At 40.5% G+C, this 16,733-nt stretch overlaps 2 long non-coding RNA genes across 2 annotated transcripts in view; both read left to right on the forward strand.

The window, feature by feature from the left end:
* The first annotated feature begins 1,479 nt into the window (after nt 1-1,479).
* On the forward strand, nt 1,480-4,382 carry LOC116423732. The gene is made up of 2 exons (XR_004234242.1): nt 1,480-1,798; nt 4,022-4,382. It is a non-coding gene; the product is annotated as an uncharacterized LOC116423732 (long non-coding RNA).
* A 2,896-nt stretch (nt 4,383-7,278) lies between these two features.
* LOC116423533 overlaps nt 7,279-16,733 on the forward strand; it is a 31,931-nt gene continuing 22,476 nt past the window's right edge. Inside the window, exons 1-3 of the long non-coding RNA XR_004234143.1 lie at nt 7,279-7,365; nt 9,772-10,149; nt 13,539-13,627. This is a non-coding gene — a long non-coding RNA (uncharacterized LOC116423533). The remainder of the gene's footprint in view (nt 7,366-9,771; nt 10,150-13,538; nt 13,628-16,733) is intronic.

Below are 16,733 nucleotides of genomic sequence, written 5' to 3' on the forward strand. Positions count from 1 at the left end.
TAAACTTCCCATGAAAGCAGGACTCAACATCCCACTGGTGCTTTTATAGGGCAGGGAATGCAATAGTTTGTAAAGAATTAAAAAATGAATACCACACAGATGACAATGGAGAAGTACATAGTAGGTGAAAACAGGAAGTCATTTATAACCAATGATGAATTCTGATGAGGAAAAGGAAGAGTAACAAAGAAAATAACAAGGGAAATGCATTGGAGAAAAAAGATGGGTTGGTCTTGTGGAGAGGATGGGGGATCAGTAGACAATCAGATTATTCTACTGGCATACTTTCAATGTCAGAAGAAGGGGGGAAGAAGGCCATGGCTACATTGGATGAAACCCCTGTGGGCAACTTGAATGAAAAAGACAAGACTCCTCAGGAGATAGGCAGGAATGGATGGATTACAATTTGTATCATTTATATCATTAAAGAGGCTCCCCAAATCAGGGAGATTCTAGAGCCACTGGAGTTATGTCTACTTCTAAGTAGGCAAATTATGAAGGATCAGAATTTCAGGGTTAGAAGGGGTTTCCATCTAGTTCATACATAAATGTTCAAGAATATCTGGTATAACAACGAAATTATACGATAATCAATTCTGATGGGCGTGGCTCTTTCCAACAATGAGATGATTCAGATCAATTCCAATAATCCTGTGATGAAGAGAGCCATCTGCACCTAGAGAGAGGACTATAGGAACTGAGTGTGGAACACAACATAGCATTCTCACTCTCTTGTTGCTTGCTTGCATTTCGTTTTCTTTCTAATTTTTTTTCCTTCTTGATTTAATTTTTCTTGTGTAGCAAGATAACTGTATATATATACATATATATGTGTATATATATTATCTATATGATTTAACATATACTTTAACATGTTTAACATGTAATGGACTACCTGCCAGCTAGGGGAGGGGGGTGGGGGGAAAGAAGGGAAAATTTAGAACACAAGGTTTTGCAAAGATCAGTGTTGAAAAATTATCCGTCCATATGTTTTGTAAATAAAAAGCTTTAATAAAAAATTAAAAAGAGAAATATAAAACAAGCAAACAAAAAAGAACATCCACTATAATTACCAACTAACTGGTCCTTCAATATTTGTGTGAAGATCACTGGAAAAGAAGGGTTCACCAGAAAAGAAAGCAACAAATCCTACTTTTGGACAGTAATTTATAACCTTACAAATTTATAACCTCTTACAAATCTTCATGATAAGAAATAATACTGATCTGATAAGCTAATTCACATGGAAGTGTTGGTAAATTTGTGTTGTTACTCCTCAGATAATAAACACTTATTAGGCACCTATGATATGCCAGGCACCGTGCAAAGCTCAGAGATATAAAAAAAGGCAAAAACACAGTCCCACCTACTAATGGGAGAGACATGCTGTCTCTGTACATAGAAACTGTATACACAGAAAATAAATGGAATATGATCTTCGACTTATAGAGGGCCAGAACTCTGGAGAAGTATACTTGAAACAAGGATACTTACAACAGGGTGTTTACTCAGTGTGACTGATGAGATAACAGTTCTCTAGTTCACATATACTTAGTACTTAGTATGGTGAGGTAATGATGCTACAGTTGGCTGTTGTGATGCAATTGTACTAAGGTATTTAAGGGCTGAGAGGACTTGAAATAAGCAGACTGGAGAGTGAAAGTGAGTGAGTGTGGGAGCTCGAGCTCAGACTCCAGACTCTTGGCTCCAGACTCCAGACTCTAGGTTCTAGACTCCAGACTCCAGACTCTAGGATCCAGACTCCAGACTCAGGACTCTATCCCTGACCATCCTCATGGTAACTCTCCTGTTAAGACCAAGGCCCGTCCAGAGATCCTCCAGAAAGCTAACCCAGACATTACATAGAAAGAAGGTTCTGCCATTACCTTGAAATTGGCACTACTTAGCTCAGAGGAATGGCAATGTCAATTGGATACTTCAAGATTATCCATGATTTCTTGAAAAGCAGTTATTGGAATAATGACTCCTAGTTAGTTAATATCAAGGATGGGACAAAGGATGAGGATTCTGACTTCCTTAGCATGGGCTGCTCCTGGATGAGGACTCTCTCTTCGCCATTGTCACTTGGCTTGTCTTCAGCACTTTATTGTCTTAGAGAATTGTCTGGAGCACTGAGACTTCTTGGCTTTAGGACCAGTTCTTTAATGCACTGTACACACTATCCCTTAGATTAATATTAATTGAAGTATAAAAAGTATAAAAAAGAGGAAAATTTTGCTCGTGTATTAAATTCTGAGTTCATTCTCCCAATCTCTATTCGTACTGGTATGTTGGCCTCTCTTACACTTGCCAAAAACACATTCCACTTTCATGGACAATGCCCTGGACGAGGCCCGCAGAATAAGGATTCTCTATAGACAGATGAAGAGTTCTTCCCTTTGCTTCTATTTGCAGTTGACATGGTGTTGATCATAGGACCTCCTCAATAAAACCCATAGTTGTTCAAAAAAGATCAATTTGGAAAAACAAAATGAATGTCCATTGTCCAACTGATCAATCAATCAAAAAGTAGCTATCAAGTGCCTTCTATGTGCCAGGCACTATCTTAGGCCTGGGGATGCAAGCACAAAGAATGAAATAATCCATACTTGAGTATGGCCAACAGTTTCATGGCCAATGCATTGAGCAGCTATATGTTGGGAAGATACTCCCCTAGAACAATGACCCATGTTTAACATTGACTAGGCAACACTGGCACACTAAGGCTTTATTGGTAGGATTGGAAGTTAGTATAACCAGCTGGGCAAATGGCTCTTTAGAATTTGGGATTACATTAAATAAAGTGGCTAAAATATCCATGCTTTTTGACCCAGAGATTCCATTTTTTTAGGCATGTATCCCAAGGATATCACTGACAAAAAAGAGGTGCTATATATTACGGTAGTACTTTTTGTAGTAGCAAAGAACTGCAAACAAAGTAAATACCTATTGATTAGGGAATGACTAAATAAAATGTGATATATGTGGTAAGATTATTGTAAGAAAAGATGGGTGTTAAATACAGAGAAACCTGGAAAGATTTATATGAATTGATACAGAATGAAGTAAGCAAAGCCAAGAGAACAATGTACCTAATAATTATAACAATGTAAATGGAAAGAACACAGATATGTAACAACAAAAAATAATGTTGTAAAATTATAAAGAATAAACTAGGACTCAGAGAAGAGATATGACAATAACAGTTACTATGTATATAGCACTTTAAGGTTTACAAAGTATTTTTATCCTCACAGCTGTCCTAGGAGTTGGGTACTAGCATCCTCATTTTACAGATGAGGAAACTGAGGCCCCAAGAGGTTAAGTAACCAGGTCTCTTTCCCTGTCCACTATGATGCCTAACTTCCCCCAATTTATTTGCAGAGTTAAGGGAGTGGTAATCCACTGTTATTGAACATTGTGTTTAATGTCAGATTTGTTTGAGGTACTGCTCAGTTTTGCTGATTTTTTCCTTAAAATATATTCTATGGAATGGCTCTTTAAAGGGGGAAAAGGAAAAAACAGGGGGAATTTAGGTCATGTAAGGACAACAATATTAATTTTTAAAAATTCTTTTTAAAAATTGAATAGGCAGCTATTGTTGCTGTGTATGGAGCACTAGATTTGACATCAGGAAGCAATGAGTTCAAATCTTGCTTCGGACCCTTATTAATTGTGTATGACCTTGGGAAAATAACATAATCTTGGCCCTCATCAATAAAATGGAAGGATTGGACTTAATGGCCTCTATCTCTATGGTCTAATGAAGAGTGGGGAGAGAGTGAACTGGATTCCATTTGGGAAATTGTATTGTGTTTTCAGTGATACAAAGCTGCTCCCTGTTACAAAACCCCATCTCTTTATTTAATTTTTAAATTAAATTAAATTTAATCAATGCTCCCATGATGGCTTTGAGTCTTGCCCAAGATGTCATATTTTCTGAAGAATCAAAAGATCATTAGACTTATAAAGAAGTGGACATGTACTGGATTGGAACAAATAAGCTGTGATGTTTTTGCAGAGATGACCCTCAAGAAAAAATATGATGGAAGAGATATCATCAGTCCACAAGTCATGTGGTCAACAAAGGAGGTGGACCAACCACTCAAGGAAAATAAGAACCAAGAAATGGTATGATTCACTCCAACAGGTTGGGTGACTCAACCGAGCGTCCAATGGAAGACATAGCCCAGAAACAAAGAGGATGAGAAGGCATGAATCATTATCACTGGAAGGAATACCAGCATCTGGGAGGCTGTGAATCCATTGACAAATTGAAGCAGGGGTGCCATAGATAAGCACCCCCCCCAGATAACAGAACTCATGTGATACAAAGTAAAGTATGATGAATAAATGACATCATCATCATATTTTGATAATTACTTAAGGTTTGCAAAGTGTTTTACATGTTATCTCAGTTGATCCACAGCATTTGTTAAGTGTTATGTGCCAAGTGCTGGGGATCCAAATGGAACATCAGACATTCCCATTCCCAAGGAACTCACATTCTAAGTGGGAGACAGCACATCCAGAAGGGTTCGCCACAGGCAAACGGAAAGGCCCCGTGCAGTGGCCTAGGGTGCAGTGGCAAAGAAAATAGTCGTGTATATCTTTACTGCCATATTAACTGATAAAATAGAGAGGTATTATGGCAACAAATCTGGAACCTGGAAGGTCTGGATTCAAATTCAGATCTTCCAGGATTCATGGAAGGGGAATAAGAAGGTTCAAAAATTATAAAGAGCTTTAAGTACAAAAACGGGGCCATCTTTAATTTAATAGTCAATGCCACGTGTGTCAACACCCTTCTGCTTCTTGAAATTACTTTGTGTGTGTGTATGTATGTGTGTATTTACCTCATTGTGCTCATATCATTTTCCCAATTGAATCTAAGCCCCTTGCAGTCAGGACCAGTTTCACTTGTGGCTCAGTGCCAACCACAGACCAGGTACATAATAAGTAGCTGCTGAAGAATTAACTGAATCTCGTTCCTCTGCACTACCAGGCTAACAACCTACCACCCTCCCCCCCCCAAAAAAAAGCAGGGATATACTTAGGGAGACATTCTCGCTGTGCCATTAGCACTTGTAAAGTTGTGCTGCTCTTGAGCACAGACTCCGCAGTCTGTGTTGGGAGGAAATTAGGCTGTGGCTTGGAGCTGGAGGCAAACGTGACTCCGAGGCAAATTGAAAATATGACCCTCTGGCTCTAATCACGACTAATATCCTCTTCCCTGGGCCTCGGGCAGCTTGGATGGGCCTGGCAAAAACAATATTGTGGAATAAATGACCTCTGGCGTCCCTTTCTGATCCACCCCCCACCTTGTTGTGTCACGTTCAAAGTCTTCTGCTGGGGAAGGCCGGAGTAATTTCCTTCTCTTCGCCTTGAAGCCCATCCCTCCTCTCCTTCCCCTGGCTCGCGTCTGCCCGCAGACTTTTGTGGCACATGTGCCCAGGAACTGACAAACTCAATACAGGAGGGTTTAAACTATAGAGAAATAAAAGTCGGGAGTGTGGAGGGAGGAGAAGGGGCCATCCATTGCGTTTGGCCCTAATTGTACCATTTCCATTTGGATGCAATTACTCGCGGTCCCATCAGCCCCGCTCGGCCGACAGAACAGGCCGCCGTTTGGTGCGTGTGCCCGGGTGCCGGGAGGCTGCGGTGTGGAGGTGAACTCCGTGGCCTGTTCAGTCTATTTAGCAGGCTGTGAGATGTGTAAGTACATTATCTGCAAGGCTGGTAAAGAGTGCTTAGGGACGATTTGTGGGTCTGTGGGAAGGACAAAGAAAAATGTTTTCTAATAAATTATTCACCGTCTCACAATCCCTTTTGGGCAGATTGTCGCTCTGTTTGCCCCAGTGCTTCCCATCCTTCCTCCGCCCGCATCCGGGCGCCGAGGTTCTCACCTCCAGAGAGCAGCAAAGATCTCGGGCTGGCTGCCGCCGCTAATGGCCGTAATTAATAACTTGTCATCAGCCGAAGGATGAGAGGGAGAGCTCACCAGCGGCAGACGGGGCATGGCGCTTCGGCAAAGCAAATGAGGTGCAGGTGTTGGCCAGATCCCGGCGTTCGGCTGGGCGGCTGCGGCCGCTGCCAAGGCCCGGGCGGGGCCGGCGCCTCGCTCAAACGTCCCTGACCGGGCTCCTTTGCACGCTCCAGGTGCGCGCGCGCGCACGCACGCACACTCACACTCTCTCTCTCACACACACACATACACACCTCCCCCCCCCAACACACACACACTACGGCGTCCCCTCCTCCTCCCCCCAACCATTGTTCATTAGCTGCGATGAGAAATTCTGGGAACATTTCAATAAATCATAAGCCCGGCTCGCAAAATACCCAAACACCTAATTAGGGCGGGCGCGCGGGCTCGGCCCGGCCAGCGGGGCCCGGCGTGGTCCCGGGTCCTCGGCGGGGCCGTCTCGCCCTTGCCCGTGAACCCCCTCCCACCCCCTACTTCAGCCTGCTCTGTCCATAAACAGCAGCTCATCTGTCTCGCGGTGGTCTCTGGTCCGTGGTCCCCAGTCAGGCCCAAGGAAATGGAAGCTCATTAGGATTTTGCTAAACAGGGAAATACAGAATCATTTAGCTCCCGACAGACAGCTCGGTTGCCTTCTCTCTCTCTCTCTCCCTCCCTTTCTTTTCTTTTCTTTTCTTTCTTTCTTTCTTTCTTTCTTTCTTTCTTTCTTTCTTTTCTTTTCTTTTCTTTTCTTTTCTTTCTTTCTTTCTTTATTTTATTTTTTTTTTTATCTTTCCCATTCCTGTGGGTCAGTTCTGGTTGAAATGAACCAAGTTTACAAATCTCCGCCGGTTTGTACACTCCTATTATGCAGACTAGGTTATGCATTTGTAACTGTCACACGAGGCAGGGTGATACAGCACCCTCATCTGACCCTATTCATTTAAATGGGGCCGTCTTGATGACATTGATGCATGTGATAAGTTATATCCATGTATTATCATCTTTACGTGTCATCCCACCGGTTATTTCTACTAAAATGTTATGGGGTGGGGCGGACGGACGGGTGGGGGAGAGCCAGGGGGCCCAAATCCCATAGACATCGGGGCAGTCCTATTAAAAAAAAAAAAAAAAAAAAAAAAGGCAAGCTGAAGTCCATCAAAACCTACCAGAGACCTGGCTAAGTAGGTGGGGAGCCCCTTCCTCGGAGAGGAAAATTAATATGCAGAACGTCTCCCCGCTCCATTGTGATGTCTCAACAGTCCATCGAGGCGTCTCCTCCGCTGTAAATATTCTGCTTACTAACTTATTCATATTAGCAGGGCCCGGTGTTCCTGTGTCTATGAAGCCAAAGTAAAGGGCTAAGTAAACATGATTATGCATGCATGGAAGTCTCTATCAAGGTGGGGTTGATAATGTTTTAAAGCTGAACTATTTCTCATGAAAATAGCTCTCCTTAATAGCCTCTGTCTCTTTATTGTACTTCTTAGCGAAACATAAATCACTAATATGTTTTCAGCAGCAAAGTACTCTCTTTTCCCATTGTATTCACAGATTTAGTGGCATTTCAAATAGATAAACACAAGCAACATCTATCAACACTACAAAAAGGGGGCCTTAATCAAAGCTCCGGGTCCCGGGTCTCAGCATCTCCATTTACCTTGAGATAAATCCATTGGTGTGACCACCACCGCGCAGGGTGACAAATCACCCGAGCCCGCTGAGCAGTGCAAAGGCTTATTGGCCTTTCTTTAAGTGGTCTTACCCTTCAATGAAAAGGATGGCGCTTGTCAAACAGGACCAGATTAAAGTTAGACAAAAAGAAATGATCTGTTATTAGAAAACTCCGATTGAGAATCACCAAACGGGGCAGAAATATGAATAAGAATCTGTGGAGGGCCAAGAACACGTCTGAGCCCAATAAGAATTAACTCCTATTACCCGTGAGGGCTGCTTTCCTAGATGGAGAGACCAGTTTAAGTTAATACCCGGAGGGTGGGTCAGTCTGGCCGGGGAAGGGAGGGTTCCGGGGAGGTCAAGGCTCAGGGATGGGTGTTGGAGGATGGAGTCCAAGAGTGGCTGGAATGCTTTGTTTTCTGAGTCGGTGTGTTTAGGCACGGGCTAAAGATGGCCTCGTGGGAAAAGAAAAACTAGCAATTGCTTTAAAGAGAGAGAAAGAGAAAAATGAGAACCATCATTTTACATCTGACAGGGATTTGGATTTGAAGACAGAAATTTTAAATCAGAAAAATAGGGAGTGGTGGTGGTGGTGAATATTGACTCTGCTCCTTAATAATTTATCCTACTTCTGCAGCACACTGAAATTTTCAAGAGCGCTTTCTTTCCTTTTAACAGCCCTCGGAAGTTAGGCAGCATAAGTATTATTCCCATTTTGCAGATGAGGAAACTGAGGTTTTCAGAGATAAAAGAATTTCCTCGTGTCCCCAGAGCTATAAAGGTCAGAAAGAAGATTCAAACGCTGAATCCGAGACTTCCACTGTGCCATTTGGATGTCTAGGGTGGGATACTTCTTCATTCGTATGATATGGCATTCACAATAACACTTTAAGTTTTAGGAAGTGCTTTATAAACATTCTCTTATTTAGTCCTCACAACAATTGTAGCAAATTGATTTTTGTAGGTGAGGAAACTGAGGAAGAAAGAACCTAAATGATCAGAACAGGGTCTTATACTTATTGTGTCTGAGGTCAAATCTGAACTAGTCTTTCTAAATCCAGACACTGTTCCATCCATTGTACCAATTAGGTAACTCCTTTTTGAGAGTCAGACTAAGTTCTTTATCCCCTTCTACTTCCAGATCACCTGATCTTACCCCTTTAGATAAGAAAAAAAAAAGCACAGAGAAGGAAAAAATTTTGTTATTAATGGGCTAGAAAAATACTTCTAAAATTTGGGTCCCTACACTCAAATTATTTGCTCAAATTTTCCAAGTTCCTAATCTCCCACTTAATTTGAAGTTGCCTCCCTATGTTGCCTCCCTGTCTGCTGAGAATGATGTAGAGACTGATCATCCTAGGATTCTGGATTTAGAATTGGAAATGACTTCAGAAGTCACCCCTTCCTTTTATGGAAAAAGAAACTGTGGCCCCTGAAAGGGAAATGATTTGCCTGAAGGGTGAGGAGACTTTTTTTATAAGGACATAACCTAAGCTGCTTAGAAAGTTAATATTTTTAAATTAATGCAATAAACATATATTTATGAAAACAACCAGAATTTCAATAATTTTTCATATCAAAAAAAGTTTGTCTTCAAAGGAGGGACCAGATTTAAATACATTACAAGGAAATAAAATAAAGATTCATGAGAAAAATGATGAAGAAACGCCAGGAACCTGCATGTCACCTTCAAAGGATTAAGTGACCAGTCCTTTGATTTTTTTCCACTAAATTACAGGATTCTTATTTTATCCCAGAATAGTTTCTCTTTAAAGTCCCTGAGATTAATTCTGCCCCAGTAGCCTCCATTCATCCCTCAGGCATCAGGCATCCCTCAGGATCACCCCTCTCTGAAGAAGAATTTGGGTTTGATAGACTTAAAGCAGTGACTATTCATCCAATTTTAGGGTTTAAGTGACGTCAGAGACCATCCAGTTTAACCCACCATTGAAAGGGAATCCCCATTTTACTATCTCCAAGAAATGGTGATTCGGGTTCTGTATGAGCATCTCCAAGGAAGAGAGACCCATTGTCTCCAAAGAAGACCATTTCTTTTTCAGACAACTTGAATGGCAAGTGACATTTTCTTTAGACAGTAACTACACAACTTCCCTCATTGTTTTGCCTTCTAGGTACAAGAACAAGTCTACTTCCTACAAATATTCAGAGATAGCTATCATACTCCATTCTATTCTTCCACTCTTTTCTTCTCCAAGGAAAACACTCCCAGTTTCTTCAACCAGTTCCTTCGAGGAACCATCGTCAAATGGCCTGAGTACAAGGCATCTACTGATAGATCTCCTTTGCACGTACATAACATCCAGTTATGGTCTGGGCAGGGCAGCCCTTCTTTTCTGGACACCATGCTTATCTTAATGTGATCCATGAACCTGGTAGCTTGATTTAGTCTTGAAGGAAACAAGGATTCTAAGAGAAGATGTTGGGATCCTTCCAGCAATAGGAGATAACTTGTGAAAAGACATGGACGCAGGGAAAAGAAAGTCATATGGGTAAGTGAAAGGGAACAAGAATTTATTAAGCAACTACCATGTGCCAGACATTATTAAGCATTTCACAAATATTATCTTTTTTGTCCTCACAACAACCCAGAGATGTAGAACCTATTATTAGCTCCATTTTACATTTGAGAAAATTGGGGCAGTCAGATTTTAAGTAACACTGCTAGGAAGTATCCAAGTCAAATTTGAACTCAGGTGTTCCCAATGTCAGGCCCAACAATCTATGTATATGCATTAAAAATAGATATGAGGCAACTTTCCAGCTTGAAAATAAACACACTTATTACCTTCTTCTACATTAATTCAAGTCTCTTTTATCTTATGGATTCTCCATGACATTATCTTCCATGAATCTTCATTTATGGGTCAAAAAATACATACACACAATGTTTGCATAGATTGTACTTGTTCTAATTTGTATTTGTATCTAATGCCTCTTTCAAAATCCCTTAAAAAGTACCTTACCCCAAAAGCAATCTACTGAATGTTAACAGCAAAGAAGGATGAGTTCTTTAACTTACAGGGGATAGTACTAATAGTGACTGAACTGGTTTCCATCCTCTCCATGTTGACTTTATTCACATTTTTGATGTCTTGTGTGTATGTGTGTGTGTGTGTGTGTTCTTTTTTTTTTTTTTTTTGGGCTTCTCTTCACTCTCTTATCACTTTGTTCAAGCCTTCCCATGTTTTTTTTTTTTGAATTCTTCATATTTGTCGTTCCTTATAGAGCAATAATATTCCATTACATATATTAAACCACCATCTGTTCAGTCATTCCCCAGTCACTGGGCACATATTTCATTTCCAGCTTTTTGTTATCACAATTATTATTACTGTGAACATTTTTGTACATTTCCTTTTGGTCAATAAACTCTTTAGGATCCAATTCCAGGGGCAAGATCTGTGGGTCAAAGGATACGAACAACGTGGTAACATTTCTTGCCTAATTCCAGATTATTTTCCAGAATAATTAAACCCAATCCCCTGTTCCACCAGCAGTGGAGTCTTTCTTCCCACCACCCCTTCATCAACGTCCAACGCTGAGTTTCCTCAGCATATTTTTGCTAACTTACTAGATGTGAGGTGATAATATGAATACATTTCCAGTCTCTAACTATTCTCTAGTCAAATTAGTTTGGGAAACACTCATATCAAATCCTCTGATGTTTGAAATCAGGTTTTCAGGTTCAATAAATTCGGTTTTCAACAGAACTGGAGCACTTTGGCTGAAGGGTTGACTGGGGATGGAGGCAGAGCTCTCTCGCTCATGCAAGAAGGGATGAGTTGGGCTAACTCCAGGGGAGAAGAAGAGTCATAACTGAGCAAACGTTCCGACCAAACATTTTTGAGGAAGTTGAGTAAATATTTGCCCGTCCAAATGACCTATCGACTGAAGGAATTCACAGCTAGACTCTAGTGACACAATTAAAGGCAGTGAGAATAAACTGAGAGCAGGCTCCCGTCATCAGCAAAGGTTCATCTCTTTTTCCCTGGCCAGCTTGGAAAAGGAGCTGCATTTTAATAAACTCAGTTGCTCATTACTGCATTTGATTTGTAAATATATTTCATTATGATGATAGTCTTTACAAGGGCTATTGTATGAAAAGCCCAGCGCTCGATTTAATTAGAGAACCCAGACTCAATAAAAGAATGCTTTACATTTATTCTAACCTCTGAAATTAGGGACTAATGGCATTAAGGAGAGCACTAGATGTCAATTACTTAAGCCTTCATCCATCAACATAACAGCGTGAGCCCATTCAGAGCACTTAACTGTACAACTCAATCCAGTTTACAAGCAGAAAGGAAATACACACATCTCATATTTTGAATGAATTTCCAAGAAGGCCTAACAGGCCCTAAATAAGTATCGCTTCCCCATTTTTATTGAAAAGCTACTAGATGGGGGCAGGAAACCCTAATGGATAATTAAGAGCATTTGTATTGAAATATTTCACATCTGTAATAGTTAGACGCGTATATAAATATATCTGGCGGATGGTAAACCTCAATTAATATGCTTTCCAGGGCTGCTAATGTTTGCTGAATTGAATTGAATGCAATTTTCTGATTAAATACGGACACGTATATGGGAAGCCCCACAAATTCATCCATTTCCTGTAGGCTGGATTTTAGTGTTTATTATGTCAACCATAGAGTATTCAGTAATCTGTTAGGATATAATTTATTCTGTTTGGGGAAGTTAAAGGAGGATATATCCCAAGCTAAATCCTTCTGGGGGAGCATAAATTTGAGGGTAGCTGAATTGGGGGGCATTCAGCAGGAAACAATTGCAATGGCTACTATTTATTAGAAAGACTGTTGAATTCTGCTTTCTTTTTCCTTTTTCCCATCAACCCAATCTTTTTGTTCACAGTGTTGATTATTGATAGGTTTAAAGCACCTCAGGTGTTCACACATGGTATGGCTGCCGGCTCTGTCTTCTGAACAGCGGAGTAGCAGTGATGGATAATATATAGGATAATAGATGATCCTTGATCGAATGTGAGGCTATAATTCAGTCTTGGGGTCCAGCTGACGTCACAATCAGAGCCATTTTTGAACAGAAGCAGCCCCCAGAGACTGAATCATAGACATGGACTGTCTTGGGCAAGGCCCAACCTGGTGCTACAGGCTGAACTGGGACAGGTTTTCAGGTTCTGATTTTCCTGGTGGATGCAAGCTATGTCACTTAGATGAGGGTCTGGGTCACAGAGGGAGCCAACTGCTCCTGATCTGCCATGTTGGAAATGCTAATTGGCTCGGTTCTCCCCTATGCCATTGGTCAAACCCATCTTCCCATGTATGGAGGAGAAATATTAATGATAATGTCTTTCCAGACTGGAGAGGAGAAAATCTGCCCTTGCTTCGGATCCATTCCTCTAAATTTCTCCACTACTTAATAATTATCTAGTGGGTTGTGGTAGACCGAGAATCAGACTTTAGCTCAAGAACTGAGTTCAAATCTCCATCAGAGACTTCCTATCTGTGCAAGTCACTTAACTTCTCTCTCCTTTGGTTTACTCAAGGATAAATCGGAGCTAATACTAGTGTAATGGCCAGGGCTGTTGGGAAGTGTTTTACTAACTTTAAAGAATTTTGTAAATGCTAGCTGTTATTATGATAGGCATTAAAGAAGACCTGAGTTCAAATCCCAGCTCTATCATGTACTCTAGCTGTGTAAGGAAGGTTATTTTAGTTCCAGAGCCTTATTTTTCTTATCTAATAAATGAAGATTAGACTAGATGACCATGGAGGTGCTTTTAACTCCAAACCTGGGATCCTTTCCCTAATTATCAAAAATAAATAAATCTGCTCTGATACCAAAACACCCCTCTATTTCTGCTCTTCAACCTCCCTTTTTCTTCTTTCTGTTTCAGCACTGGGGAGCTGTGTCGTCCAGGGAGAATAATGCTGCATTTATATTTAGCAGACATGGCTTAGTCACTTATAGTCCAAGTAACCATAGGTAAGTCACATGAGCATTCTGGGCCTCAGTTTTGTCCTCTGTAAAATGGTGAAGTAACACAAAATGGCTTCCAAGGATCCTCTCAGCTCTAGAACTAAGACACAATAGGCTCCCCCATCCTGTCCTTTCTCCTCCACTTATCTTCTTCTCTTCTTTCCTTTCACTCAGGTTTCTTTTTCTTTTTTTTTTTCAACATTCAGCATGATGGATAAGGGTGAAGGGATATGAGAGGTCCTCAAAGGGCAACTTTAAACACAGAAGGGACTTTCCTTATTTATGAATAAGGAAAATGAAGCTAGGAAGGTTAGTGACTTGATGAAATTGGATGATAAATATAATATAATATGATATACTGTAATATAATATAATATAATATAAATATTTTGCTGTTATTCAGTCAATTTGGTCATGCCTGATTCTCTGGGACCTTATTTGGGATTTTCTTGGCAAAGACATAGAAGTGGTTCACCATTTCTTCTCCAGCTCATTTTACAGATGAGGAAACTGAGACAGAGTTAAGTGACTTGTTCAGGGTCACACAGCTTGGACATTTCTGAAGCAGGATTTGAACTCAGGGAGATGAGTCTTCCTGACTCTAGGCACAGCACTCTATCCACTGTACCATCTGTATAAATACTAGTTATTATCATCTCTAATATTTTTGTTACCCTGGGTCACATAAGAAGTACATAATAGAACCAGAATTGGACAGAGTTGTTTTTATAGGGAAGCATTCTTTTCTTTTCTTTTCTTCCTACTTTAAAAAAAAGTTCTTCAGAAAAAAAGCTCCCCAAAGGCTCGCTGATATGGTTTTAAAATCCTACTTCACTAGAAAGAAAATTTAGTCAGCGATCACTGGGGTTCTAATGTGTTTACTAGACTTCTACTTAAGAAACTCCCAACTCTTGAGAAGAATTTCTAGGGAAGAAAGATGCAGTTGGACATAATGGACACCATTGGCACCTCATCCCTTAATGTTATTCAACTAAGTCTCAAGCAATAAAACAAAATAAAGAATCAGGCCAATTATCCAGGTTATACAGGCCAAACTAGGTTTTAAAACACTGACAATATGTATTTAGAGGTACTTATATATGTAAGGCAGGGTGCTGGGGATAGGGAAGGGATTAACCTGATTGAAATTTAGTACAGGGATTTATTTAACTTCTTCAAGAAGCTGTGACTTGGGGCAGCTAGATGGTGAAGGGGATAGAGCACTAGTCCAGAAGTCAGGAAAACTTGAATTCAAATCTGGCCTGAAACACTTAACACTTCTAGCTGTCTGACCCTGGGCAAGTCATTTAACCCCAATTACCTCAACCACCAAAAAAAAAAACACCTGTGACTTCCTCGGTGGGAGCACTTCTCTGATGATACAGATAGAAATAAACTTACTCTCCCTTGCCCTCACCTTACCATGTATAAGAACATAGGTTTTTTTCCATGACTTTCCAGAGCACAAGTAATTCACCACTTAATGGTCAAACTTTCTGCATTAGCTGGACAGCTCTTTGGGTGCAAAATTCCACCTGTTGTATCATAAAATCTCAGAATTGGGGCCCTTCACTACTACTCTCCATCTAGTCAGATTCTCCCTGTTGGGCTCCTCCTGTACATCCAAATACTGCCAACTTAAAGCCTGAGGGAGTTTACTGGGAACCTTAAGATATTTGGAGCTTCAAAAAGTTATCAAACTGTGCATACCCTTTGACCCAGTTGTGTTTCTACTGGGCTTCTATCCCAAAGAGATCTTAAAGGAGGGAAAGGGACCCACATGTGCAAAAATGTTTGTGGAAGCCCTGTTTGTAGTGGTGAGAAACTGGAAAGTGAGTGGCTGCCCATCAACTGGAGAATGGCTGAATAAATTGTGGTCTCTGAATGTTATGGAATATTATTGTTCTGTAAGAAATGATCAGAAGGATGATTTCAGAGAATCCTGGAGAAACTTACAGGAACTGATGCTGAGTGAAATGAGCAAAACCAGGAGATCATTGTACACAGCAATAACAAGACTATATAAGGATCAATTCTGATGGATGTGGCTCTTTCCAACAATGAGATAATTCAAACCAGTTCTACTTGTGCAGTGATGAAGAGAACCAGCTACATTCAGCGAAAGAATTATGGGAAATCAGTGTGGATCACAACATAGAATTTTCACTCCTTCTGTTATTGTCTGCTTGCATTTTTATTTTCCTTCTCAGGTTATTTTTACCTTCTTTCTAAATCTGATTTTTCTTGTGCAGCAAGATAACTGTATAAATATGTATACATATATTGTATTTAACATATACATTTAACATATTTCAAATATTTTTCCTTTTTTCCTAACTTTGTCCTTACCCATGAAGTATCTTTCCAACTCCTCCTTGATCTTATCCTTCAAGCAAAACACCTCCCCAGTGGTTGTCAGATTCTTTCAAAACATCCTTTATCTCCTGGTTTCTCCCCCTTCCTTCAATCTATAAAAATCTCCCCTTCCCTAAGTATGGAACAAAATGCTATTTGGATTTTGGCCAAGACCTTTGCTCATTAATAAAGGTACCTTTTGTCAGGCAGAATGCCTCATTGTGATTCTTCACCATCTTCACACCTCATCTTTGCTCTCCCTGAACCTTGTTATGTGACCACATCAGTTTTATCTGGCATTGGTGGCATCTTGTAGAGTCGGAGAAGGCAACACAAAAGAATGACCCCTCGTCAGACCACATCTCAAGTATGAAGTTCAGTTGAGCTACCATATTTTATGAAGAATTTAGAAACTGAAAGGGATTCCAGAACCATGTGAGCAGAACATTAGGGAGACTAAGATTCATGACATCTCAAGACTAGTTGAAGAGACAAGGGATATTGAGACTGGGAAGAGAAGATGTGGGCAAGGGCACACAAATTATATCCAGAGATCTGATGGGTTGTCATGGAGAAAGACTATTCAATCTATTCTACTTAATCCCAGAGAACCTATATTGATGGAATGTACAGAGAATTGGATTTAATTTAGATACCAGGAAAAAACTTGCTAACAATTAGAGCTGGTCAAAAATGGGAGGCACTGATATGGGAGGGAATGGGTTCCCTCTCATCGCGGATTGGCCACCCTATTAAA

Source organism: Sarcophilus harrisii, chromosome 4, assembly GCF_902635505.1.
Source record: "Sarcophilus harrisii chromosome 4, mSarHar1.11, whole genome shotgun sequence".
Lineage (NCBI taxonomy): Eukaryota > Metazoa > Chordata > Mammalia > Dasyuromorphia > Dasyuridae > Sarcophilus > Sarcophilus harrisii.